The sequence below is a fragment of the Lissotriton vulgaris genome, chromosome 12, assembly GCF_964263255.1.
Source record: "Lissotriton vulgaris chromosome 12, aLisVul1.2, whole genome shotgun sequence".
Classification (NCBI taxonomy): Eukaryota; Metazoa; Chordata; class Amphibia; order Caudata; family Salamandridae; genus Lissotriton; species Lissotriton vulgaris.
In genome coordinates, this window is record NC_141700.1 from 387,734,256 (window position 1) to 387,761,558 (window position 27,303).

General features: G+C 43.2%; 1 pseudogene; it reads left to right on the forward strand.

Annotated features, from left to right (window-relative positions):
* Positions 1–14,282: 14,282 nt before the first annotated feature.
* Positions 14,283–15,985, forward strand: LOC147674089 (proton-coupled zinc antiporter SLC30A2 pseudogene; annotated as a pseudogene).
* Positions 15,986–27,303: the final 11,318 nt, after the last annotated feature.

Genomic DNA, 27,303 nt, shown 5'->3' on the forward strand with positions numbered 1-27,303 from the left:
ACTACATGGCAGGCACCACGTGGTGCCTGCCACTTGGTGCTTGGAAATGCAGGGGGATACCATGGGTACCCCCCAGTGCTCCACCACCGCCCGTAAACAGGGCCCGAATGTAATCTCCGCCAGCCTTTCAATGGTGGTTTACCCGCCACGGAAAGGCTGGCTGCCGCCAGCTTCCTAATCTGGCGGACTGTGCTTGCTAGGCACCGCCACCATTTTACAAGTGCTGACCGCTCTGCCACGCAATTGGAAGGATTGCCTGTGGCGGATCCGTGGTAGGTGATCTTAGCGCCCACCACTGTCACGATCCAATTCCCCTGCCATCGTAATGTGGTGGTGGGGAATTGCTTTCCGATTGCGGAGGACCCGCCACCACACTGCTGGCGGTGACGGTCCTTCCGCCATAGTAAGGACCCCAATAATGCGGATCTTATGCTCACAAGCCAGGGAATCTCAGTCCTCTTCATACATTTAAGGCAATCCTTAATGATATCCCTCGTTAGACATGCTTTCTCATTTTTACAAATAGCAAGCCATAATAGCAGCAGTCGAGCCTTGATGCAAGCCTCACTATATGGGATTCCCATTTCTCCATGAAAAATATAAGCAGAAGATTAAATGAGTGCCGAATGGGCCTTTTTACAAAATCTGTTTTCCTCCAGCTGGACTAGCTTGCAATTCTAGAATATCCAGACACCAGCGCAATACGTGGCAGAGGGCAAACATTGTGTTTTGTATATTTGCACTAAAGGAGAGAGAGCACCACTACCTCTAGGCTGCGGTAAAGAAAATAAAGTGCCAATAGATTTTGTTAGTTTACTCCTACTTTGCACAACCTGGGGTTCCCACGATCCTGTGGCTGCAAATGATACTACCAGATATGAGAAAGTACTGACTTGTGATAACTTATTTTTACCTGCGCAATGTTTCTTTGGGCCACATGCTATAATGTAAGATTTTTTAAAATGTGTTTGCCGGTCTAGAGTAGCCGTAAAATCAAGAAAGCCCTGCACCAATCGCTGTAAAGAATTTTGGTGTACGTGCCATTAAAACTGCATCATCTACATACCAAAGTGTGGGTAAAGGATAGCCATTGACTATAGGAACATCTGAGGTCATATTGGTTAAACACCGGTGTAGGTTATTATTATATAAAATAAATAAAGGTGGTGCCAGCAGACACTCTTGCCTTACTCCTTGCAAGACATTTATAGGAGCCGAGACCTCACCCTCAGCAGTAATTCTAACCTTGTCCTTCAAATCTGTGTGCATAAAAGCATGGAAGTGCACCAGTGCAGCATTCAATCCGTGTGCCAAACGGATTGACCACACTTAGACCTAGCAGTAGAAAGCTTGGGATAGGTTCATAAAGTCTAAATATACTGGTGATTTATGTGCAACTGTGTATTTATTTATAATCAAGGATAGATTTAAACATTGCTAGACATTACCACCATTACTCCTGAACCCATATTGGCAGGGATATTAAACTGGCATTGCTTCTCCCAAGAATCTTGGCCGTGGTATCAATAAGGGAGATGGGCTGTATTGGTTTTGGTGTCAAGAACAAAGCTCTAATGCTCTCTAAGGCCCCCATGAATAGGTGTTCTGAAAGTTGTGTGTCAGAATGTCGACAACTAAGGAAATATATGGTGTACTCAATCTTGTTTACCAAAATGTCCCTCTACTGAGTATAGGCTTTTTAGTATTAAGATTAATGGGGTGACATTTTAGCAATCTGTTGCCCACAGTAGCGGTCGGTGGTGGGAGTGCTGCCGGGCAGTGACGTGGGGCTGGGAAGCGGCATGGTGGGGGGGTAGTAAACTACGGAATATGGCCAAATACAGGTAAGTAAACATATAAATAAATAAAACAGATTTTGTTGTGCGCACAGTTTACTACATCCCACCCTGCCCCTCCCCGCCCCACGTCACCGCTCGGCAGCACTCCCACCACCGACCGCTACTGGTTGCCCAGATGTATTAAAGATGAGAACCAGTGCAAAGTTGCACTAAGCCATGCAAATTCTTGCAAAGGTATTACTTTCCAATACAAATGTTATTTTGCACTTGAAATGTGCCTCTGTCTCAGCGTAACAAGAGCTCTGTGTGTCTTTCTGTTGTTTTTGTGTTAAGCTATGTTACTGTAATGTATTTTAGAGGGATATGTGCAAACATATATCATTTTTGCCGCAGAGCCAGCTTGGCTTAGAAATGCAGATGAGGATCTGCTTTGAAAAAGAAGAACCCCTCCTTGAGTAAGGCATTAAATAGAGCAGATGCTGTCAATTCTAAAAACAAAAAAACAGATTGCATGTGTGCACCCGTGCAGACCACCATTCCAAGGCACTGGATGCTTCAGATTTTACCTATGCATAGGAATATATACAGGAAGGATACATGCCCAGTCCAAATCCTATTCTAGAGAAGACACAATTACCACTGCGAGACTGTGCATTGTGCCTGGCAGCTTTTTTAATGCACAAGCTCTGGAGAAGACAGCATCAGAAGGTCTGTTTTTTCTCACCCAAGTGCATTGCAGAGCAGCAACTTTGATTTCTGTACTACAATGCACCAAAAAATAATAAATGTTGTGCTATATTTTTATTAGACAATATTGAGGTCTCAGTATTCTTATACCATACCACTGTGTGTATGAAACGCCTCTGAGTAGAATTAGGTGATCTACATCTGGAATCTATAAGTGAAGTAAAGGTAACAGTGGTTTTAATATGATTTTCTTGTGGGTCTTTAGAACTGGTTCCAAACCTGTGGTGTAATGCAATATAACCCCTTCCCCCCCTACAGAATGTGATGAGGAGCTGCTGAATCTCCCATATCTCTCAGATATTCTTTAGTCTTGGGCTAGATGGGGCATCCCCTGAAGGCTTGGGAGCCCTCTGAAGGGGTGGGGGTCCCACAGGGCTGAAAGGGCTGCATGGTCCTACTTACACTCCTAGTTCCAAAATGAAAAAACTACTCAGGCTTATTATGAATGGTCTCACAAGTTAGACATTAGGTACTCCACTCACAGTACTTCATAAGTGAGTAGGATTCTTTTCAACAGCAGCAAGCTTACGTTGTTTGAAGATGATTGGTCTTCTATGGACCTCCAGACTCAGATTGCAGGTCTGCTACAGGTCACAAGCTTCCTACATCCACTGTGTCTTCAAGTCAAATCAGGTGACTGTCTTCGGTGGTCGCAAAGCATGTCAAAATGATGAAAAGATTCACGTGTAGGTTAGACCCACACAGTTAGCCTTTTCTGAAACAGGCAAATCAGGCATTCTGGATTTCTCTCAGCTTGCTGAAGATTAGAGTCAGGCAACCCTGTTAGTGTGTTTTTTTTTAAAAAAACAGGAAAATCTCAAATGTATCTGGTGAATACCTCCAAATCAATTCATAGATGTCCCTGGCGTGTGAGAATTCCCTTTTCCCAAAAAATTATGCATTGCCAGTCCATTGAGACCTGCATCATATTAGTGGGAGAATCAATCATCATTTCATACACCACTCAATGTAGACCAGGCCTTATCACAGAGCAAGTCCTCTCTTAGACAGTAAAACTCATCTCTTTTACAAGACAAAGAAAGTCCAAACTTACTTGAGAATGCCTCCGGTAAATCTCAAAGGCATGGCATGAACATTGTGCTGAGTCATGAGAGGTGAAAAAAACAACCAGGTATGAACATAGCGATAAGCCATGAAACCCAAATAAAACAAAAGACATGAATATTGGGATAAGGGCTGGATCAGGATGGCATTGGCACAAGATAACACCTGAACATTATGACAATCAAGGCCAAGACAGCACTAGCCGCAAAACCAAAAACAAAGCAAAGACCAGTGCTGCTGGTGTTGATCCAGGAAGAACCTCATACGGGTAACTCCAAGCAGTGAGTGGACTAAGATCTAAGTCATTGCACTCTACTTGAGAAGGAATCAAAGGATCAGATTTAGAAACTCATTGATCTGGGGGCGTTGCTTATGCGCTTGAGCAAGATGGCAGCAGACTGATGAGCTCTATCTCCTCACTGAGCTCACAAGGTGATTTTCAGCCACTTCAAGACCTCCCTTTACACTCCTTAGGCTGGTCTTATCCCTTGCTGTGTGGTGGCACACATGTGAGCTAACGATCGAGTCTGTACATTGTCTTTTGACTGCATTTGTTGAGACAAAAATGGTTTGAGAGGCATTGTCACTATTAAGAATAGTGACAATGCCTCTCAAACCATTTTTAGGAAATTAAAATAGCTCAGTGCCAAGAAATCGATAAACAACTCCAGTACGTCTTCCGCATTCTGTAACAACATGGTGTCTTTCTTCATCGACAAAATCAAGAAAATGTATAGTACCTTTCCAGCGACTCCTCACCTTATTTCTTCAGCGACCCAAATAGGCCCAATCTTTCCGATATCTCAGCACTCAGCCAAGAAGATTTCCTTAAACTCTGCCATAAAATCAAGTCAGGTTCACCTGCAGATCCCCTGAAGCCCGAACTATTTTGAGAGTCAGATTGGACGGTCCTGGGCCCTCTTAGAGACATGGTAAACCTGTCCTTCTCCACGGCCATTATACCCACAAGATGGAAGCAAGCCTGGGTGACTCCCATCATAAAAAAACCCACGCTAGACCCTACCCTACTCGAAAATTTTAGACCTATATCACTCCTCCCCAGGCCAGCAAAAGTAGCGGAAGCCCATGTTAATTATATCCTGACCAACTATTTGACATCTAATTCCATTCTGGACAAGTCCCAACATGGTTTCCGCCCTGGCCACAGCACCAAGACAGCTCTCCTAAGTGGGACAGAACATCTCCGTACCATATTAGATTCTGGAGGGACGGCAGCACTGATTCTTTTAGATCTCAGTGCTGCCTTCGATACGGTGTCACATGAGATTTTGCTGTCGAGGATGGAGGAGATAAGGATTACAGGGCAGCTCCCAATTGGTTTAAAGCTTTTCTATCAGGCAGATCCTTCAGAGTTTCCACCCCCCTTTCTTTCTAAATAGTACCCTATTGAGCAGGGCGTGCCTCGGGGGTCAGCTTTGAGCCCTACCCTGTTCAATGTCTACGTCCAACCCCTGGCGCAAGTAGCCAGGAGACACGGTGTCTCACTTGTGACTTACGACGACGACACCCAGCTGGTGGTGGCACTGGACAATGAAAGTGGTTCCAGTGCACAAAAATTCAAACAGACGCTTACTGACATCACCAGCTGGATGACGGCGAACTATCTCCAACTAAACGCCGGCAAAACGGAGGCGTTACTAGTGGGTAAAGAAACAACTGCCTGGGGGAACAGCTGGTGGCCAGAGACTCTCGGCCAACCTCCTGAGTGCAAAGACTATGTAAGAAACCTTGGAGTCTGGGTGGACGCTGCCCTAAACTTTACTCACATACCAAAAAAGTGGCGGATACCTGTTTTGGTATTTTACCCAATCTTAGACCGATTCTAAAATTTTTCAACCACCAAACCCGCCAACTAGTGGTGAAGTCAGCAATCCTGTCAAGGCTGGACTACGCCAGCTCCCTCTTGTTAGGGGCAAACGTAGCAGAGAAATCTAGACTCCAGCGAGTCCAGAACGCCGACGCCAGAGCGCTGACCGGTCTCCCGCGTTACAAGTCAGTGTCCACTGTCCTCACGAAACTCCACTGGCTCCCCGTGGAAAAAAGGATCCACTATAAAACCCTTTGCCTTGCATTTAAAATCCTCAAAACTGCCTCCCCCCATGCTATGTCCACTTCATACATCCTACGTTCCCCGACGCACGCTGCGTTCAGAGGGACAGAACTTGGCAGTAGTGCCCCGCTTCAAATTAGCAAGAATGGGCGGCCATTCATTCAGATACCTTGCTGCAAAGCTCTGTAATGAACTTCCTATTCAAATCCGAAGAATTGAGGATCTACTACCCTTCAGGAAAGCCATAAAGACTCACCCCTTCTGTTAGTGTGCAATAGCCCTACTATGACAGCACAAACACCCCCTACCTGTGCAACTTCATGCAGCTTGCGCCGGGACGCCCCTTGGCTGGGGCAGCCGTGTGCGTTACAAGTTCATATAACATTAACATTTAACATCAACATTAACAATGCTGTTCTACAGATGCGAGCGGCTGCCATTTTGTTTGTGCGGCGTCCGCATTACCTTTCCTTGGATTTCTAATGCAGTAATCTATGTTTGGGTGAGCTTCTCTTAAGTTTACTCAACCAGAACTCTGTATGAGCGAAATCCATATGAAATTATAAAGGAATAATATATTCAGAATTGGATGTCCTTAAATGAATATACAAGCAGGTTGGCTTCTCCAGAGGCTCTTTCAGTCTGTGTCAAGTGTAATCGGCATGCAGATGATGAGAATCATGAGCGCATCTCAGCAGAGGTTCTAGAGATTGCTTTCTGTGGATGGAAGAAGCAACTGAGAAGAACAAGAGATGTCATTGTTCCAGTCTTTCCGTCTTTCATTTACTTAGGATGTTGACTGAGATGTCTTGAATCCTCATGGATAGCGACACCATTTTGTTAGTGCTTTTCTCAGATTGTTTCTCCTCTGATATCCAATATGGCAATCAACACGTGAGTCCCTTGCAAATGAAACATAGCTCCCGGTTTTTCTTCAACTTTTAGGCCTAATGACACTATTATTTACAATTTTATATATATATATATAAATATTGTGTATATATGTCATAATGGCATTACTGAAATGGTCCCACTTTTTTCCTTCATGAATTTGAGCCTGAGGGGGTGGTAAATAAGTGTACACATGTTGTGAGATGTTACCTCAGAAGTAATTTCACATCCTGTTTCCTTGCATCCCTATAAGCTATGGAGTCCCTCTATAATGGTCTACTTTATAACTTATCTTTTTGAAATAAACCTGTCACCTGAGGATTGGTTGTGGTATTCATCAGTACAATGACTGAAACATTTTATAACTTCATTGAACTTTCTATCAATGATCACCTATTTTATGGGCAGGCTTTCTACTATTTAAAAAACGTCCTCATCTACAGGTACAGATCGTCAAGATGGCTTGCGAAAACATCTTCATCTGGCACCAAACCGAAAAGAATACAAAATGATCCTCCATCTCTGGTCCAGTCATCTTCTAATCTGGTCTTGGACTCAATTTTAGATGAACTACGTGCACTAAAACCGTTCATGAATACCGCCAATGAAAAATTACAACTGATTGAAGAGTGAGGAATCAACATGGAAGGTAAAATGTTCGAAATGGAACAACATATATGTAATCTTCAGGTTGTGGCTCCTAAAGTACCTAAAGTACCCTTGCCGGAACGGGAAATTCATAAGCGTAAACTATTTACCAAAGATCTCGAAAATCGCAACAGAAGGAGCAATCTTTGACTGTATGGCTTACCTGAAAATGTTGACGGACCTGATCTTCGTTCCTTTTTGAAGAAATTTTTGTCGGACATTCTCAACCTTCAATCTTCTACTCCTCTTAATATCTAGCTGGCACATCATCTTAGTTGTCCTCTTCCTCAATCCAGCAAACCTCTTGGCATCATAATGCTCTTCTTAGAATTTCCTGACCTGATGCAGGTATTAAAAGTTGCCAGAGAAAAAAGTTGTCTTGTTTGGTCTGGTCATAACATCTTTATCTCACAGGATCTTTCCAACACAACCAATGCCATACGTAAGGAATTCCTAGCTCTTTGTCCAAAGCTAAGATCCATGAACATCTGTTATGGCATATTACATCCTTGTCTCTGTGATATTACCCATGAAGGAGTCTCTTGTTCTTTCAAAGATCCGTCCAAACTAAGACTGTTTTTGAAAACCATCATGAAGACACCTATGGACACGAATGCCCAATGTCCTTAAACTGTTAAATTGTTAATGCCTCTAGGCTTATAATTTCTTGTAATCTCTATTTTCTGCCATGCACGTATGGGTTTTATGGCCTAAATATCTCTCTGTATTACCTCTCTCAGTTTCCTCTCTCTCCATTGTTGCTCTTGTTTCAGATTTATATTCCTTTCGCTTCTTACTGCAGATCTGGCTTAATGTCCGTGAGCTGTCTTTTTTTTCTTGAGTGCTTCTATTTTCTTCTTATTCTCTCTATCCCTATATCCTTCCTTGACTTGCCTCTTCCTCTCCTGCTTCCTTTTTCCTGTCCTTATATTTATACAAACGCCTATTTGTTTTACTTCTTTATGTTCTTATTAATTCCATCATGTTACCCGATTTTGGTGACCGGTGTCTTTGTGTCTCCATTGTTGTCTCTGCAGTTCATCACCATTGTGCCTGTACCTCTGTTTCGTAAGCATCAACATGTTTAATGTTGTATCATGGAACGTCCGTGGTCTGGATCATCCTGTTGAATGCCAAAAGGTACTTTCTCCTTCATCGAAACTTAGTTGTTAGATTGCTTTTTTTGTAAGAAACCCACTGTAATGATGTTGAATCACTCAAACTCAAACATCAATGGATGGGTCAGGTTGTCTTCTCACCAGCTGTCAACTGTAAGGGTGGTGTTGCCATCCTATGTCATAAATCTCTGAAAATACAAATTCTATCAACTGAAAATTATGTGAGTGGATGAGGGGTAATACTTAATGCTACGGTCTAAATAAACAGATCACCTACTCCAATATGTATGGGCCGGTTACATCTGCTACGGATTTTTGGCACACTATGAAACTAAAATTATCTTCAATTACTTACCCCAATATTATTGTTGCTGGAAATTTCAATTGGTTAGACCCCTTTTGCAATAGAAAATCAATTTTATAAATTTAAAACAGATACATCACATAAAGCAATTCAAACTGCCATTGCCTCTTGTCCACTTTATAATGCTTGGAAGACTAGTAATCCTGATAAACATGAGTTCACATTCTTTTCAAATGTCCAGCACACCATGTCTCACATCGATTACATTTTGATCTCAAACCTTTATTTCCTTCTCTCCTATCTTGTGAGATTGGCTCCAATTTTATTTCTGATCATGCCCTTGTCTCAGTCTCTTTTAATTTGCCCCTCGTTACCCCTGAAGCATGCTAGATGAGATTTAACAACTCCTTATTATCCAACCAAAATTATATTTTTGATGCTACCTCCTTTATAAGAGAATTTTTCAGCTGAACAAACCAAGTGACACCTCTGTTCACAGTAACTGGCATGCCTTTAAAGCTTCTTTTAGAGCTTTTACCATTGCGTATACTGCCAGAAAGAAAAGGTTATTAAACTCCCAATACCTTTCCACCCTCAAACATATTAAGACCCTTGAACACTCTTACTATACTTCTGAATCCCCTGTTCACCTCCGGGACCTTCTCAAGGCTAAATCTTATTTAAACAAACTAGCTACAACTGATACTTGTAACATTCTACTTAAAATCAAATCAAAATATCATGGGGGTCAGAAAAAGCAGGTATAATGTTGGCCAATTATTTAAAAGTTAAATCAGGAGGAAAACCATTGGACCCATTCATAGTGTTCTTACTAACAATTTACCTCACTCTAACTAAGACATTGTCAATGCATTCCAGACCTACTAATACTCATTATACACAAAAGACACCCACCCCCGAAAATGACACTCAGTCATTCTTTGACGGTCTCTCCTCGCTCTACACTGGATGCTATGGCCCTCCTGGAATAAGATATATCTCTTAGGGAGATTTTAGATGCAATTAAAGCTTTAAAAGGAGCTATTGCGCCTGGTCCTGACGTTTTTTTTTTATTGAACTTATCTCTTCTTTTTCACCTATTTTTGCACCACATTCACTTGAGCTCTTCACCTCTTTTCTATTGCATTCTAAACCTGAAGGTTCCTTCCTTGATGCTCTTATTGTCATTATCCCCAAACCTGATAACGATTACTCCCTTTGTAGAAATGATTGCCCAATCTCATTAATTAACCATGTCTGCATAATTTTTGCAAAAATCCTTGCCTACACTTATAAAATACCCCTACTTATAAAATCTGATCAATCTGGTTTCATTGAGGGTAGGCCCACTTCAGATAAAGCTAGATAAAGCTAGAATGAACCGTGTGCTTATGTCTCTGTCAACAGTTTCTTATCCCCTTATTTTAACTTACACAGAGGCACAAGGAAAGGTAGTCCCCTCACTTCTCTTTAATTCCTTTTTTCATTCAAACTCTTTCTTGAACGCATTCGCCGTAATTTTTTGAAACTGGTTTCCAACACAACTCTCATGAAATTAAACTATTTGCCTATGCAGATAATATTTTGATCTACCTTTCGAAACCCTTAACCTCCTTGCCTCCCTTTTACAGGAAATTGATTTATATTCTAAAGTATCTGGCTATATATAGAACTTCTCTAAAAATGAGATGTTGCCCTTAAAATCCTTTAGCTACCAATTCATGTTTTCGGACACTTCTCCTGGTGGGGTAGACTGGATACCATCAAAATGATGATTGTACCTCTCATTCTATTCTTGCTTTCTATGTTGCTTTTTAAAATCCCAATTACCATTTCAATCAAATCAACTGCCTCTATACTAAATTTCTCTGGAACAATAAACTTGTTTATATTGCTTTATCTAAATTAATGAAACCAAAAAACGAAGGGGGGTACGATTACCTAATTTTAAATTATATCGCACTGTTTTTTTAATTAGACAAGTTTATGAATTGAACAGACAATACCATGATGCATTGATACCTAGCTGAATCAATTTTGAACGTTCTTTACTACACAAATTCTCTTTTTATGACATTTTATATGTCGAATTGCACTTTTATTTCCAGACATCCTATCTTACAATTCTCACAACACCTGATGCATTCACTATTCACAGACGACTCTAATTTTTATCAAGATTTTCTTGCCTCTTCTCTTTAGAATAATAAATGTATTACGTTTCGCCATAAATCCTTCTACTTCAAACACTGGAAAGAGAAGAATATTCTATATGTTCACCAACTTGTATCTCATAATTCCAAAATACCCTTTAATACATTACAAGAAGGTTATGATTTACCCTCCTCTCGTTTATCCATATATTCCCAACTATCAGAGGAACATAAATCATTTATATAAACCAAACATTTTCCTGCCAACGTTATTCCACTTACTCCCTTGATTCCTTTGTGCAATATCTCTCCCTAAAGTTTCCTTTACATATAAACTTTTATCTACTCCTAATTCTGAAAGACTAAAATCCCCAATTGAACAAGTTTGGGAACTAGACCTCTTGATGATCCTCTCGACTCAAAAATGGGACAAATTAAAGCACAATGTTTTTACCTCCTCTGGAGCTGCCAATTCACTCGATTGCCATTTTTCTTATATTATAGAGTAGTTCAGACACCCGTCTTTATATATAAAATTAACCACTCTTCCTCTCCTCTCTGTTGGTCATGTCTTTCCTCTACTAGTACTTACTTCATTTGATATATGCCCTAATGTTTTTAAGTTTTGGTAATCCATTTGTTCTACATGTTCTAAGATATTTCATTTTTGTATTCCATGTATCCATGTCTGTTGATTTTCATGACACCTCGTTGAAGTTGAAATGATTTGTCTTCTTTATTGCTCTTGCATTTAGAGTTATTCTTACTTGTTGGAAAGATAACTCTAAAATATGTATGTTGACATGGTGGAATCTTATTTGTAACAAACACAGAATTTCTACTGTTTCAACTTCATTATTATCTCAAAAAATAAAGTCAGAATTATTTTGGTTAACTTTTAGTACTTTCTTATCTGCACACTCAGCTTTACACTAGTAACTATTTGACTACCCCTTTCCCTCACCTCTATTCCTTTCCTTTCTCTTTTGTTTCTTCTATTCCCTTTCTCTCTTCCTTTCCTGCATCCTAAAAATATATAAATACCTAATAATTAATAGGTAAACTAATCTTTTTTCTTTTAATCTATTGCATAAGGTTATATTTTGCAGTCTTTTTCCATGATATATAAAGTATCAAATTTTCTTTTCGTTATATGCCTTACCATGTTATTTCTCTTCCTTGTGCAGTTTGTAACCTTGGTTCTTTCTTGTTTATTCAATAAAAATGATTTAAGAAAAAAAGAGACCCATCAATCCTTAAGTCTTGTTGGTTCTTTTTTTGTGATACTCCCCACCAAAGAATAGCCAAAACACACATGAAAGCTTTGCTTGAATGCTTCACTTCCATTAACACAGATTGTTATCAGTGACGGAAGATCAAGCAGTGGCATGGGTGATACGCAAAGTTAGTATTCAGGTGAGCGCATTTCAATATATCTCTGCAGTCGGTACTTGTGTTTATTCTCTGCCAGGTGGTTCTGCCAGTATCTTGCACCCTGACCACTCTTGCACTCTGGGCACCTGGCCAAAATGCCCCAGTGCAGTGGGTGAACTCAGTATGACATCTAACTGCTCCTGCCCTGAACTGGATGTGGATATGCCATCTACTGATCTCTCATAGCACTGCACAAGTCTCCAAGTCAATAAGGGACTCACTGCAAGTGATAGGAACACATTTTTAAATGAGCAGGGAGAGCCTGAGGTCTGAAACCACCTCACCTCCCACATGCCTTCGAGTCAACATGCTGTTCAGTAGTCACGCCACACTCTCGTCGGTCTCGAATTCTCCTGCATCCATTCTGGGTCTGACACATGAGCACTTTCTTTCACTGTCATTGCACAAGTGCCAGATACGGTCCCAGAGATGATGCAGAGTGAACACAGTGAGGTCTGTCCAGCCTGCAGTGTGCCATGCACAGTGGGTCCTGCCACATCCACCAGAGTACTTTAAAGTTACGTGTTTATATCAGAGTAGCTTGATGCACACAATTTGTTTTAAAGAAACAGGGCTGTAGCGAAGTGGCTCATCACAGATGCAGTGCTGCTGATGCGCTGATGCACTGCAGAGTTAGGCAGGCTGAGCGCAGGTGAGACACATCCTTCATGGAGTTGTGTGGAGGTCTGTGTGGCTCACACCCATGGATAGACACGAAAAGAGGGCATAACATGTCCAGTGCTTAATTTGTGCCGGTAGGTTCCGGTGCTCAGCACAGGCACTTAATTGTCAACACAGGCACTTATGGCTGTCTGCCACAGGGTGGCGCTGTGTGCCTGATTTAGAGATGAGAATAACAACAGTTGTTTATTAATTCAAAATAAATTACAAGTGACTAATACCTGCCGTCCAAGCTGTTCTTATGGCTTTGGGGCCTGAAAGAGTGTGAATTGTCACACTTGTAGGGGTGTGATTGTTAGAAGCTGTGTTGGTACTGGCATTGGCTGCACTGACAGGGGCACCGGGTAGTGCAAGCTGCAGTAGCCACCTGATGAGGGCCCTGGCACTTATTGTTTTACAAATGAAGCACTGTATACATCATTAGGTGAGTCAGAATGAGTAAGCGTTAGAAGCAGTAATACAGTTGTGGCATGGTCTAAGCATCTTATTGTACAGTGAGTGACCGGTGGCTACCATACAACGAGTTAATCTATCAGAACATTGGTTGCTACTGATGATGGTAAATAGGCATTTCCCTCTGGTCTTAAAGCTCTAAAACAGGGGTCTCCAACCGGTCGATCGCGAGCCACCGGTAGCTCGCCGAGACCCTGTGAGTAGCTCGCAGAGTGCTGCTCAATTTAGGCTTATTTCCGTGTCTTTTGCCCGCCCTCACCCAATGCAGCTGCTCCAATTAGATTGCACTTAATTAGCTGGGGTGGGGCGGACCGAAGAGGATGACGTTCCTCTCCTGCAGTCTCGTGACAGGGCGACAGAATCTCGTGATGACTGTTACGGCTTCACGCCGACACGCGCCCCCTGCCTTTTCCTTACTGGCACCACACTGTCCATTGTGCGAGTGTGGAGATCAAGCAGGCGTGGCAGGGGGGAGCATTGTGGAGCTGTTTGCAGGCCAAAAGAACTGCCGGGACCCGTGGGTAAAACCTTCCACACCAGATTAGCAGCAGGTAAGCCACAACACTCTTAGTTAGGTCATCGAGGAGGGTCAGCTGAAGCGGAGGAGGGGACTTTGAAGCTGGTATTTGCACCCCTTCCCCCCCTACACACACACACACACCCTCCTCCCCCTTTGCACAGGCCGGGCTCGGGCACTATCAGCTCTGCGACCACAGCAACGGCGGGACAGAGCCAGAGAGGGACGGGGGAACCAGAGTGAGACTGGAGCAAAGCAGGTCAGGATCAGGTGTAGAGATCCGTAGTCCACTCTGGACATATTCCGAGCCCAAACCCGCACTGAGTTAATGTTAAGGCGGGACAAGCACTCGTTTACACGGCCGAACCGGCAACACAGCGGCATGCAAGGCATACAAGGCGATGAGAAGAGGAGACTTCTCCAGCGCCAATCCAATAACAAATGTATATCTGGCACAGAGCTTGGCCTTTGCGATTATGAATGATGCTGCACACCTGTTGACTGACTTTGTCAGCATGGTGATCAGTGTCTTTGCGCTACTATGGATGTCATCACGGCCAGCAACCAAGATCATGACCATGAGCTGGGGAGAGACAGAGGAGCCGGAGAGAGACAGAGGGGCCGCTGGAGAGACACAGTGAGGGGCAGGACAGAGAGGGGGCAGGAGGAGACAGTGGTGCCAGGGAGAGACTGGGGCGCTGGAAAGTGAGAGAGAGAGAGAGAGGGGCCGCTGGACTGAAAGAGACTGCGAGGGGAGCTGGGGAGAGAGAGTTGGGGCGGAGAGAGACAGTGAGGGGCAGACAAGAGAGGGGCTCGGGAGAGACAGTGGAGGTGCAGAGATACCGTGAGAGGCACGACGGAGAGGGGGCCTGGGGGAGAAAGATGGGGCAGGAGGAGAGAGAGGGGCTGGGGAGAGATAGTGGGGATGGAGAGACACAGTGAGGGGCAGGACAGAGAGGGGGCAGGAGGAGACAGTGGTGCCAGGGAGAGACTGGGGCGCTGGAAAGTGAGAGAGAGAGAGAGGGGCCGCTGGACTGAAAGAGACTGCGAGGGGAGCTGGGGAGAGAGAGTTGGGGCGGAGAGAGACAGTGAGGGGCAGACAAGAGAGGGGCTCGGGAGAGACAGTGGAGGTGCAGAGATACCGTGAGAGGCACGACGGAGAGGGGGCCTGGGGGAGAAAGATGGGGCAGGAGGAGAGAGAGGGGCTGGGGAGAGACAGTGGGGATGGAGAGACACAGAGGGTTCGACGAGAAGATTGTCGAGATGTCACCGACAGACTGAGGGCGTAGACCGGGAGAGGGGGGGGCAAGGAAAGAGTGAGGGAGAGCCAGAGACGGTGAACAGGGCTCAGGACAGGAGCAAGGGCAGGATAAGGGCAGTGTAGGGTTAGAGAAGGGGCAGGGAGCATGAGCAAGGTGCAGTAACAGAGAGCGTGTCCAGGAGCCAGGACAGAGTGCAGGGGTTGGGACAGGGAGCAGTGGCAGAAAGGCAGAACAAGGGACAGGGGGGAGTGCAGCGATAGAGGACAGTGGTGAGCAGGGACCTTAGCTATGGATATGCAGCGAGTAGGGAGTGGGACAGAGGCAGGGTGCTGTGGCACAGAGCCGGACAGGCAGGGGGTACCGGAAGCACGGAGTGAGAGCAGGGGAGGACAGAGAGCAGAAATAGGGGACAGGGTGCAGGGGGCGATTGCATCGGCATGGAGCAGGGCAGGGAGAGGGCACAGGAAGCACGTGGTGAGAGTGGGCAGGGAATATTATGCTGATCACCTCACCATTATGAACAGTTAACATCGTAATGGTGGGTTTTATCCTGCATCAGACCGGGCATGGTCATAGTCATGGCCCTACGGAAGGATCACATGAACATTCGCACAAGACCACCCCGAGAAGGAGCAGAGCACCAGTGTGCGGGTTGCCTTCATTCATGTTGTGGGGGACTTGGTGCAGAGCGTTGGGGTACTGGTGGCTTCTTACGTCATCTACTTAAAGCCAGAGTATAAAATTGTGGATCCCATCTGTACGTTCCTCATCTTCTCCATCCTGGTCTGGGGGTCACACTATTCAAGCCATACTGAGAGATTTGCTCATTGAGAACTACTTGGAGGATATGAAAGACTGCTCTGGATGTCGAGACCCCTCTGACTGAAGACTCCCTGTTCGCCCTTAGCAAAGAGGCTCGCTTGATGGACTTGTGCAACACAGCTGTGTGTGGGAAAAAGTCAGATAGAGGTGCAGGAGGCCTTTTGACAAAAAAGGTTGTTGTTACACTGATGCTAGCTTTCGGACTCCTGCCTTCACTTCAATATAACATCCAATAGTTGTCACCAACCTCCCCTGCCATGCCCCATTTAAGCTTCGGCCTCTCAAGCTGGTCCATTCTGAGCCTGTGCTGACTGAACCAGAGGTGGGCTGGACCACAATGTGCCTTTTCACTGGCCTCTGTGCACTCTTCAGGGACACAGGCAGCTCTGGCTTCCCAGCTCTGACCTCTCCACAGTGAGGCCTTGACTGTCCCATGGTGTTGGGTGGCCACTCAGGATGTTATGTATGGTTGTTTTGTGGTCTGTTTGTGTGACGATTTTATTGGTTGGTGGTCTGTGCCAATGCTTGTCTGTGGGATTTTGGCTATTTGTGTGCCGATTTTATTGGCTGGTGGGCTGATTTTTATTGTTAATTTTTCTGATAGTACCAAACATTGCCTGCTGCCAGCACAAATAGCCAGGTAGTCTTCCATACCTTGAAAAACACTGTCCTACAGCATGTCTAAGTTTTACTTATTTTGCAAATGTGGCCCACTTTTTTTAGCTTTTTGATTTGCTTGCCCTATCTTTAATAACATAACAGGTCTAGTTGCAAAGTGCACAATTACCCGAAGGTGTCCTGGGGCAGAATAACAGATGTTTATTGTTACCCAAGTCAATGCTATTTATTATATCGACCTCAAATGGATGAAAGGATGAGTGGACCTGCTGGGATTTAAACCTGTGACCATGAGGTCAAGCACAGGCCCCTGCAGTGGCTGCTTTAGTGCAGTGAGCCACCAGACCCTGCTTATGGGGCTGCTTTTAATTTGGTGCCAGAGCCTCTTTTCTGTCCCATTCCGACAAGCATCGGCCTCCGCTTGCACGGCTTGTGCTTTTGTTGTGTCACTGTTGTGGCTTGTGCTTTAGCTTTTTGTCTCACTGTGCTGCAGAAGGAAGTGCACATGTAAAAAGGAAAAAAGTTGTTTCTTTCAGTGTTATTGTGTTGAAACCACAGTATGGGGCCCATGTACTCTGAAGAAATAGGCTTAACGGCAATTAAACTGGGCGGGGGAGGTCGCTCGGAAAAATGCGCGAGTTGCTTGGGCTTTAGTAGCTCACGACGAATTTCACTGACCAGAAGTAGCTCTCACTACACAAAAGGTTGGAGACCCCTGCTCTAAAACTTGATTGTCAGTGGCAGTATTTAGAGGAGGAGTCCTGCCAAGATGCCAACCTGGGCATACAATAGAATCTCATTCTTAATAATAAGGCGGTAGAATTTGAGTAGATCTCCATAAAAAATAAGTGGGCCAATACGTTTGACACTGGCTACGGATATATTAAGTGAGAAACAATGTACTTGCTATTCAGTGAGCCAGGGCAAATAACTGCTCATCTGCAGCCCCTGAAACGGGGCTATAAGTGGAATGAGGTGTAGGGTGACACCCTTCTACTGAAAGTATACAGGAGGATATGTGGTTCCTCTGAACTGGGGGTTCAGGTGAAATGCTAGGCAGTCCGCAACTCTGTACTGGGTGGTGGTAGTGTAGTAAGAGGACACATGTCTCTTCTACACTCAGGGGAGTGAAACTACACAATTATTTTTACAAAATGTCATGAAAGTCAACGAAAATGTGGTTACATTTCTCCAAATTATTCTTTCGAAGAGAAACATGGTTTTCCAGTATCAGGCACGACTTTTAAGTGAGTGCACAGCTCATGTCAAAAAGTGTCAGGAGATACAAGCAGGTGAATCGTTCAAGAAGAAAATACCTCTCGGCAAGACATTTTCTCAAGACATACTCTCCTGCTGGTATGTTGCTAGAACTATTTGCATGAGACACACGTTCATTCATTAAACGTTTTGCAAAACTGCTTAAAAGTCCAAGACATTTTGCATAACGTGAAATTTTGAGGATTTTGTTCTTCAGATTTCGCTGATGTAATTGAATGTTTACCAAGACCTGCTACAGGGAAGTCACAGTGAAGTGGAGGTGTAGCACGGCCTCTTCTTCTATAGGACCTAGGGATGCAGGGATGACTCTATTCTGGGAAGCATGTGACTGAGAGCCTCCCTGGTGCGTCCTAATAGGGCAAAGGGAAGTGAAGGAAGGTCGCTCAACTGAGGCCAAAAACCGTAATGGGATTTCAGATTGAACATCTGAGTCAATATTTAGATGGGGAAGAAGGAGCCACACAGGGCTTATTAACTGAAACTACTCAAAGAGATATGGCTTTTGAGACACTATATGTGGGAAAGTGTCTTCTAAAGTACGCTGTTTTGCCACATTGTTAAAACATTGGATCTCAATAGATCTGCCCCCGATCTTGTCTTCAGGTAGTTGGGCTCGCTCTGTGTAACATTGAGCAAAGTATGACAGAATTCACTAGAGCTGCTTTCAGTCCAGTTTCCAACCCTGCCCATCATTATATAACACACTTCCTCCTTGGGACCACCACTAATTTTAACAGCACAGCAAACACTTCATCAGCCAATGATCACAACTAATACTTCCTTTTGGACCTGGTCCTTTTGACAGTTTTATCCCAAAACGTTTTGCCTCCTATTTTCTGAACCTGATTTTGTTGGGGTTAGGACTTTGGCCACTTAACCACTGTTGATCAGTGCTAAAGTGCATATGCTCTCTGTGTAAATTGTGATTCTGATTGGTTTTCCATGATTGGCATATTTGATTTACTGGTATGTCCTTAGTAAATGGCACTGAGTGTGCCAGGGCCTGTAAATCAAATGCTACTAGCGGGCTTGCAGCACTCGTTATGCCACCAACATATTAGCCCTATAAATGTGTCTCAGACCTGCCACTGCAGTATCTGCACACACAGTTTTCAACTGCCCTGTTCCCCTTGCAAGTGCACCCACTTGTCAGCCCCTAACCTTTCCTTTTCTTACATGTAAGGCACACCTAATGTAGGCCCAAGATACTCCCATGGACAAGGTATTGTTGTATGTTAAAAGTGGGGCATGTACTGGTGTGTTTCACATGTCCTGACAGTGAAATACTACTGCAAGGACTACCTCTCCCATAGGCTATCATTCAGTATGCACTGTAACATTTTACATGTAAATTTTCTAATGGGAAAAAAGCTAGAGATTTGGAGTTTAGTCTCGCTGAACTCATAATTTTATAACACACCTTTTAGTGAAGGTGATTTTTAAATTGTGTGTTTGAAAATGCTAGTTTTAGAAAGTGTGAAAAAAGGGGGGTTTAGCCCTATGGGAAAGAGGTTAGGTTGGGCCTCAAAATGTACAAAAAGGGGGGGATTTTTACCTATGCCTCTAATATTAATTGAAACAATTAATGCATAACAAAGGATAAACCCAACTTTATTAGCTTATCCTGACACTTAGTTTATGTTGTTTTCTTTTTGATGAATTATGAAATTTGTAACATTTCAAGCCAAAGACAGAACATCATCAACTTCATATTATACCATATACAAATGTTGAAACAAGGAAAAAAACAATCTTTACAGTTAATATGTGAAAAAGAAACATGCAAAACAAATGTGCTTTTAAATAACAAGACAAATCGATATCTACAAATCATTGAAAAGTTGCCAAGGAACAGTACAAAAAAACACTGCGGTTAGCAAATGAATTCCCAGGGGGTAAAAAAGGGACTATTTGATTTCCACCCCGACCCTGTTAAAGTATTACTGTGTTTGGATTTGTTTTGAGAAACAGGGAAAGAACAAATGCCGATGGCACAATTCCTTTAGTGAATAAATGGATGCCGACGCGTTTCGAGTCTCATTGTATAAATCACAGGACTCTCATCAAGGCAGGATGAGTCATATCCAATGGAACTCTTTACAAAAAAAGGAAAGGAAAAATACTTTTTAGAGAATGGATCTCTCTCCAATAGGAATTGCTTAAAAACATGCATCAAATGCTGCAGCGTACCTTGCAAGAGCAAGAGTTTACTGGTCTTTTAAATGTCATCAAATGTCGGGGGTATTGCCCTGCAACAGAGTGAAGTATAAGTGAGAATACTGTATTTCGAGTGTGGGCTGCACTGAAACTTACGAGCAAAAAGGGCGTTTGCCGATTTTACCTTGATTCTTTAGGTCTGGAAATACGTTGGAAAACCGGGTTGGTTTTGCTCCCAATGTCGAGTATTTAAAATTGTCTGAAAAAGCAATGTGGAGCGGCGTGTGAATGAATTAGCCAGAGTAGAGCCTGTTTAAACACCCATTATTCGTGACAAGGAACAGGACAAAGACACTTACTTGTGGAAGAACGTAAGAAAGCGGAAATTGGTTCCCGCTAGAAGTTGACTTGCCAGACCGTGTGTCCTATAAAAAGAACGAAGAGGAATAACTGTCTAAGCTCTTTGGTGTTAAATAATTGTTTACACTACGGCAGTACGGATAACAAGTCTCACCATTCGATATACAGCTTTACGCGGTGTCAATATCTCTCGCTTGTGGCTTTGGGCAAACAATGTGAGCCGAGCATGCGCAGTTATAGTCAAAGATCGGTTTCCCGGTCACGTGATGTTGTGTTGACCAATCAGGCATGTCGAAGGGATTCGTGATAATTGCAATGGATTGTGGGAGTAGTAGTATGTATAAGAAAAACGACATTGGGGTTTTCATGAGTGTGAAGTGTGGACAGGATTTATATCCTATTAACTTCACTCAAGCAATTCAGTCCTTTGTTCACACTATCAAATTTCATGATGAAATACGCCTCTTTGCGCAATAGTGCAGCCTCAACATTTGGCGATGGATGTTTAGGATCAACCCATGTTAGTACTGTCCACTTAAAATCATTTTCACCATGGTTGTTGCTCATGAAATGTTCAACCATAGGTGCAGATGATACTTTTTTCTTTATTCTCGAACAATGCTGTGTAATCCGTGCATTTATGGGTTGGCAGGTTTTGCCAATGTACACTCTGTTGCAGGGACACACCACGGCATAGACCACATTTTTGGTCCTCCAATTCGTGAACATCTCATGTTTCCATTTGACCCCGTCATGGTCAAACACGGTGCCTTCCAGTGTCGTTGAGCATGATACACAATTGCCACATTTGTGGTGCCAACATATAGGTTTTAATTTCCACTATGCAATCAAGTCGCTCTTCTGTTTGGGGATGTAACTATCCGCATTTATCAATTGTTGGCCTATGCTAGTATTTTTGCGCATAGCGAAAATGGGTTTCTGTAAAGGGTATTCCAAAGTTTCCAATAGGTGCCAATTTTTTAGGATGATACGTTTAAATTGATTCGTGTGCAGCCCGAAAGTTGTAACACAAACCAATTTGTCTAATTGACCTTTTTCTTTTTTCTGGAGAAGATTTTCCCTTGGGGTGAATCTAGCCCGTTTCTTGGAGTGCTTTAAAAGTTTTTTTGGGTACCCTCTTTCCGCCATTTCGGCACAAAACGATGTTGCATGAGACTCAAAGTCTGCCAAATTTGTGCAGTTGCGTCTTATTCTCGCCAGTTGTCCAAAAGGGAGATTTTCTTTCAAGCACTGTGGGTGTGAGCTTCAGTAATGAAGAATGGAGTTTCTGTCAGTTTCTTTTTTGTGCAAGGTGGTTGTCAGAATTTCTTCGCGGGTGCCTACTGTGATGTCAAGAAAAGTCATTTTGCTTCGACTGGATTCCATTGAAAATTTAATGTCAATGTGCCTCGAGTTTAGCCAATCATGGAAGTGGTCGAGTTTGGTCTGGCTCCCCTGCCACAGGAGCCAGACGTCGTTGATGTACCTTAACCATTGATTTATGTGGCCAGAGAACGGATTGTTGTTATATATGAATCTTTCTTCATATTGTGCCATATATAGTATCGCCATCTCAGGTGCGTAAGGACAGCCCATGGCGATGCCTTTGATTTGGACAAAAAATGCATTTTCAAACTTGAAATAGTTACTGCGTAAAGTGATTTCCGCCAACGATAGAATGAATGAGGTAGGTACCTTGTGGGGTCTGTCGCGTTGATCTAAGTATCATTTTAACACCTGCAAATCCTCATCTTGAGGGATTTGGGTGTAGAGTGAGGCGACATCTAGTGTTACCATCATTTGTGTTGCCTCATTGAATGACTGTCCTTCTATTTTATTGATAAAATCAGTAGTGTCCCTGAGGTATGACTTGACCTGCAATAAAAAAGATTTTAAGAAGAAATCAATGTATTTAGAGACAGGCCCTAATGCAGAGTCACAGCCCTACACAAAACGGTCGACCCGGTGGTATTTGGTCATTTTTGTGAATTTTTGGCAGGAAATAAAGAACAGGCGTTCTTGGTGTTTTTTTGTTCAAAAATTCAAATTCCTTAGGGCCTAAAAAACCTTCATCCAGCCCTGCCTTCGTGATTTTTGCAATCTTGTCTTGGATTGCAAGAATGGGGTCCTCTTTTACTGGTCTGTACCAATCACGATTATTAACATGTGTTGTGCCTTCTTCAAGATACATGGAACGGGGCCATATCACTACTGCCCCGCCCTTGTCAGCCTGTTTTATTAGAATGGATGTGTCTGCTTTAAGATCCTGAATGGCAGATGTTAAGCCTTTCTTAATGTTATTTCGTACAAAACTTTTTTTCTTTTCAAGTTTAGTAAGGGATGATAGGGCCGCTTGCTCAAAGGCAATCACTTGCTTAGGGATATTTTGAGTCGGAGTGAAACTGGATTTGACCCTTAATCCTGTGGTTTCCTGACTTGACATCACTTCAGATACTCCAAATACCACCGGGTCGACCGATTGTGTAGGGCTGTGACTCTGCATTAGAGCCTGTCTCTAAATACATTGATTTCTTCTTAAAATTCTTAAAATCTTTTTTATTGCAGGTCAAGTCATACCTCAGGGGCACTACTGATTTTATCAATAAAATAGAAGGACAGTCATTCAATGAGGCAACACAAATGATGGTAACACTAGATGTCGTCTCACTTTACACCCAAATCCCTCAAGATGAGGCTTTGAAGGTGTTAGAATTATACTTAGATCAACGCGACAGACCCCACAAGGTACCTACCTCATTCATTCTATCGTTGGCGGAAATCACTTCACGCAGTAACTATTTCAAGTTTGGAAATGCATTTTTTGTCCAAATCAAAGGCATCGCCATGGGCTGTCCTTACGCACCTGAGATGGCGATACTATATATGGCACAATATGAAGAAAGATTCATATATAACAACAATCCGTTCTCTGGCCACATAAATCAATGGTTAAGGTACATCGACGACGTCTGGCTCCTGTGGAAGGGGAGCCAGACCGGACTCAACCACTTCCATGATTGGCTAAACTCGAGGCACATTGACATTAAATTTTCAATGGAATGCAGTCGAAGCAAAATTACTTTTCTTGACATCACATTAGGCACCCGCGAAGAAATTCTGACAACCACCTTGCACAAAAAAGAAATTGACAGAAACTCCATTCTTCATTACAGAAGCTCGCACCCACAGTGCTTGAAAGAAAATCTCCCTTTTGGACAACTGTTGAGAATAAGACGCAACTGCACAAATTTGGCAGACTTTGAGTCTCATGCAACATTGTTTTGTGCCGGAATGGCGGAAAGAGGGTACCCAAAAAAACTTTTAAAGCACTCCAAGAAACGGGCTCGATTCACCCCAAGGGAAAATCTTCTCCAGAAAAAAGAAAAAGGTGAATTAGACAAATTGATTTGTGTTACAACTTTCGGGCTGCACACGAATCAATTTAAACGTATCATCCTAAAAAATTGGCACCTATTGGAACCTTTGGAATACCCTTTACAGAAACCCATTTTCGCTATGCACAAAAATACTAGCATAGGCCAACAATTGATAAAAGCGGATAGTTACATCACCAAACAGAAGAGCGACTTGATTGCACAGTGGAAATTAAAACCTATATGTGGGAACCACAAATGTGGCAATTGTGTATCATGCTCAACGACACTGGAAGGCACCATGTTTGACCATGACGGGGTCAAATGGAAACATGAGATGTTCACGAATTGCAGGACCAAAAATGTGGTCTATGCCGTGGTGTGTCCCTGCAACAGAGTGTAAATTGGCAAACCCTGCCAACCCATAAATGCACGGATTACACAGCATCGTTCGAGAATAAAGAAAAAAGTATCATCTGCACCTATGGTTGAACATTTCATGAGCAACAACCATGGTGAAAATGATTTTAAGTGGACAGTACTAACATGGGTTGATCCTAAACATCCATCGCCAAATGTTGAGGCTGCACTATTGCGCAAAGAGGCGTATCTCATCATGAAATTTGATAGTGTGAACAAAGGACTGAATTGCTTGAGTGAAGTTAATAGGATATAAATCCTGTCCACACTTCACACTCATGAAAACCCCAATGTCGTTTTTTTATACATACTACTACTCCCACAATCCATTGCAATTATCACGCATGCCTTCGACATGCCTGATTGGCCAACACAACATCACGTGACCGGGAAACCGATCTTTGACTATAACCGCGCATGCACAGCTCACATTGTTTGCCCAAAGCCACAGGCGAGAGATATTGACACCGCGTAAAGCTGTATATCGAACGGTGAGACTTGTTATCCGTACTGCCGTAGTGTAAACAATTATTTAACACGAAAGAGCTTAAACAGTCATTCCTCTTCGTTCTTTTTATAGGACACGCGGTCTGGCAAGTCAACTTCTAGCGGGAACCAATTTCCGCTTTCTTACGTTCTTCCACAAGTAAGTGTCTTTGTCCGGTTCCTTGTCACGAATAATTGGTCTTTAAACAGGCTCTCCTCTGGCTAATTCATTTACACGCTGCTCCACATTGCTTTTTCAGACAATTTTAAATACTCGACATTGGGAGCAAAACCAACCCGATTTTCCAACGTATTTCCAGACCTAAAGAATGAAGGTAAAATCGGCAAATGCCCTTTTTGCTCGTAAGTTTCAGTGCAGCCCACACTCAAAATACAGTATTCTCATTGATACTTCACTCTGTTGCAGGGCAACACCCACGGCATTTGATGACATTTAAAAGACCAGTAAACTCTTGGTCTTGCAAGGTACGCTGCATCCTTTGATGCATGTTTTTAAGCAATTCCTATTGGAGAGAGGTCCATTCTCTAAAAAGTATTTTTCCTTTCTTTTTTTGTAAACAGTTCCATTGGATATGACTCATCCTGCCCTGATGAGAGTCCTGTGATTTATACAATGAGACTCGAAACGCATCGGCATCCATTTATTCACTAAAGGAATTGTGCCATCAGCATTTGTTCTTTACCTGTTTCTCAAAACAAATCCAAACACAGTAATACTTTACAGGGTCGGGGTGGAAATCAAATAGTCCCTTTTTTACCCCCTGGGAATTCATTTGCTAACCGCAGTGTTTTTTTGTACTGTTCCTTGGCAACTGTTCAATGATTTGTAGATATCGATTTGTCTTGTAATTTGAAAGCACATTTGTTTTGCATGTTTCTTTTTCACATATTAACTGTAAATATTGTTTTTCCTTGTTTCAATATTTGTATATGGTATAATATGAAGTTGATGATGTTCTTTATTTGGCTTGAAATGTAACAAATTTCATAATTCAACAAAAAGAAAACGACATAAACTAAGTGTCAGGATAAGCTAATAAAGTTGGGTTTATCCTTTGTTATGCATTAATTGTTTCAATTAATATTAGAGGCATAGGTCAAAATCATCCTCTTTTTGTACAGTTTTAGAAAGTGGGCATTTTCTTGTTTAACCATCCTGTGTGCCTCTGCTTGTTTGTATATTAACAGTCTGGTTTAGGAGTGACAGGAGCTGGGGATGCGCATTCAGTCTAGACAGTAGCAAGGGAGGTTGAGGTGTGCCCTGTCTTTTCTGGGTGGCTCATAGCTAGGCCGAATAGACCTTTCAGCATTAAAAGTGGTGGGAGGAGTTTTCACTAGCACCTGAATAGGCTGGCTGCTCTGCGCAATGCTGTCCCCACCTCCTTCAGTGAAGCTGGACCAGGTAAACAGAACTTTTTTTTACTGAGCTCAGAGACCCATGCAACAAAAACTAAAAAGAGAAAATAAGTTATAAATATCAGACCTTAAACCCTAGAACTTTAGATTACTTCTGGACTGAGAGGACCCCGACAAGAGGAAGAGCTGTCAGGAGGAGTACTGCCCCTTTGCTGTGTGTTGATTTGTTGGGTTGGCAGTGGAAAGGACTGGACTTCTGCCTTGCTGTGGTATCCTACTTAAGAAGATTCTCCTAAGGATTGAAGTAGAGCGTGCCTCCTGTTCTGAAGTCTTAGGGACACAAAGATTTCACCTGCAACTTGCTAAACAGCACCTAGACTCCTCTGCTGAACTTATGATTGCCAAAGGGTGCTAATTACAGTTCCTGGACTCTTGGAATTGTGTGGCTTGTGCTGCAATGCCAGAAAAACAACACAAACGCTGTCAGGGATGCCGCCAGTGATGCTGCGACCTGCTCCGAGACAGTGGGCACCACTCATGAAGTGCACAACGCACCACCCTGTTGCCAATGTGGCTCTGACGCCCGCATGTTATCAACCGCTGATGCCAGCGCTCCTACCAAAGCTGCCAGCACCTGCATCTCATCATCGCGGAGCCAGTAACCGACATGGGTGACTTCCTGAACTCATCGACACCACACTGTTAAACTGAACTGGTGCCTTACCACTGACGCCATCTCATCTCCCCTGGCAGTCCCGACTCCTCGCCTCCCCACAGACTCGATGCCTCGCCTCCCCTACGGCAGTAAGGAGCCAGCCTTGCCTTGTCCATCGATGCCTCACCCCGATGATGCTGTGTACCATCAATTGACCTCGTTTTCAAAGGCACTGTTACTTGGGTGTCTGTGTGACTCCGTGGCCAGCCCACACACCTTGCAGTCTGCGGCTTACTTTGGATTGTGCCTGTCACAACATCACAATAGCCCCCCCCCCCGTGGTTGGAGTTATGTTTATATGAGCTGTATTTTTGCAGCAGCCCTTTTAAAAGTCATATTTTGAATTGTGTATGTTGGATTCTTGTTGTTTTGGTCTTGTTTGGTTTAGATAAAAAACTTTATTTTTCTGAACTAGAGTGGTGTCCATTTGTAATGTTTCACTGTGTTACTGTGTGTCTGGGTGTAATACTTTACACATTGCCTTTGGGATAAGCCTGCCTGCTTGTGCCAAGCTTCCAAGGGGGTAAGCAGGAGTTATCTAAGGTGTGTAACT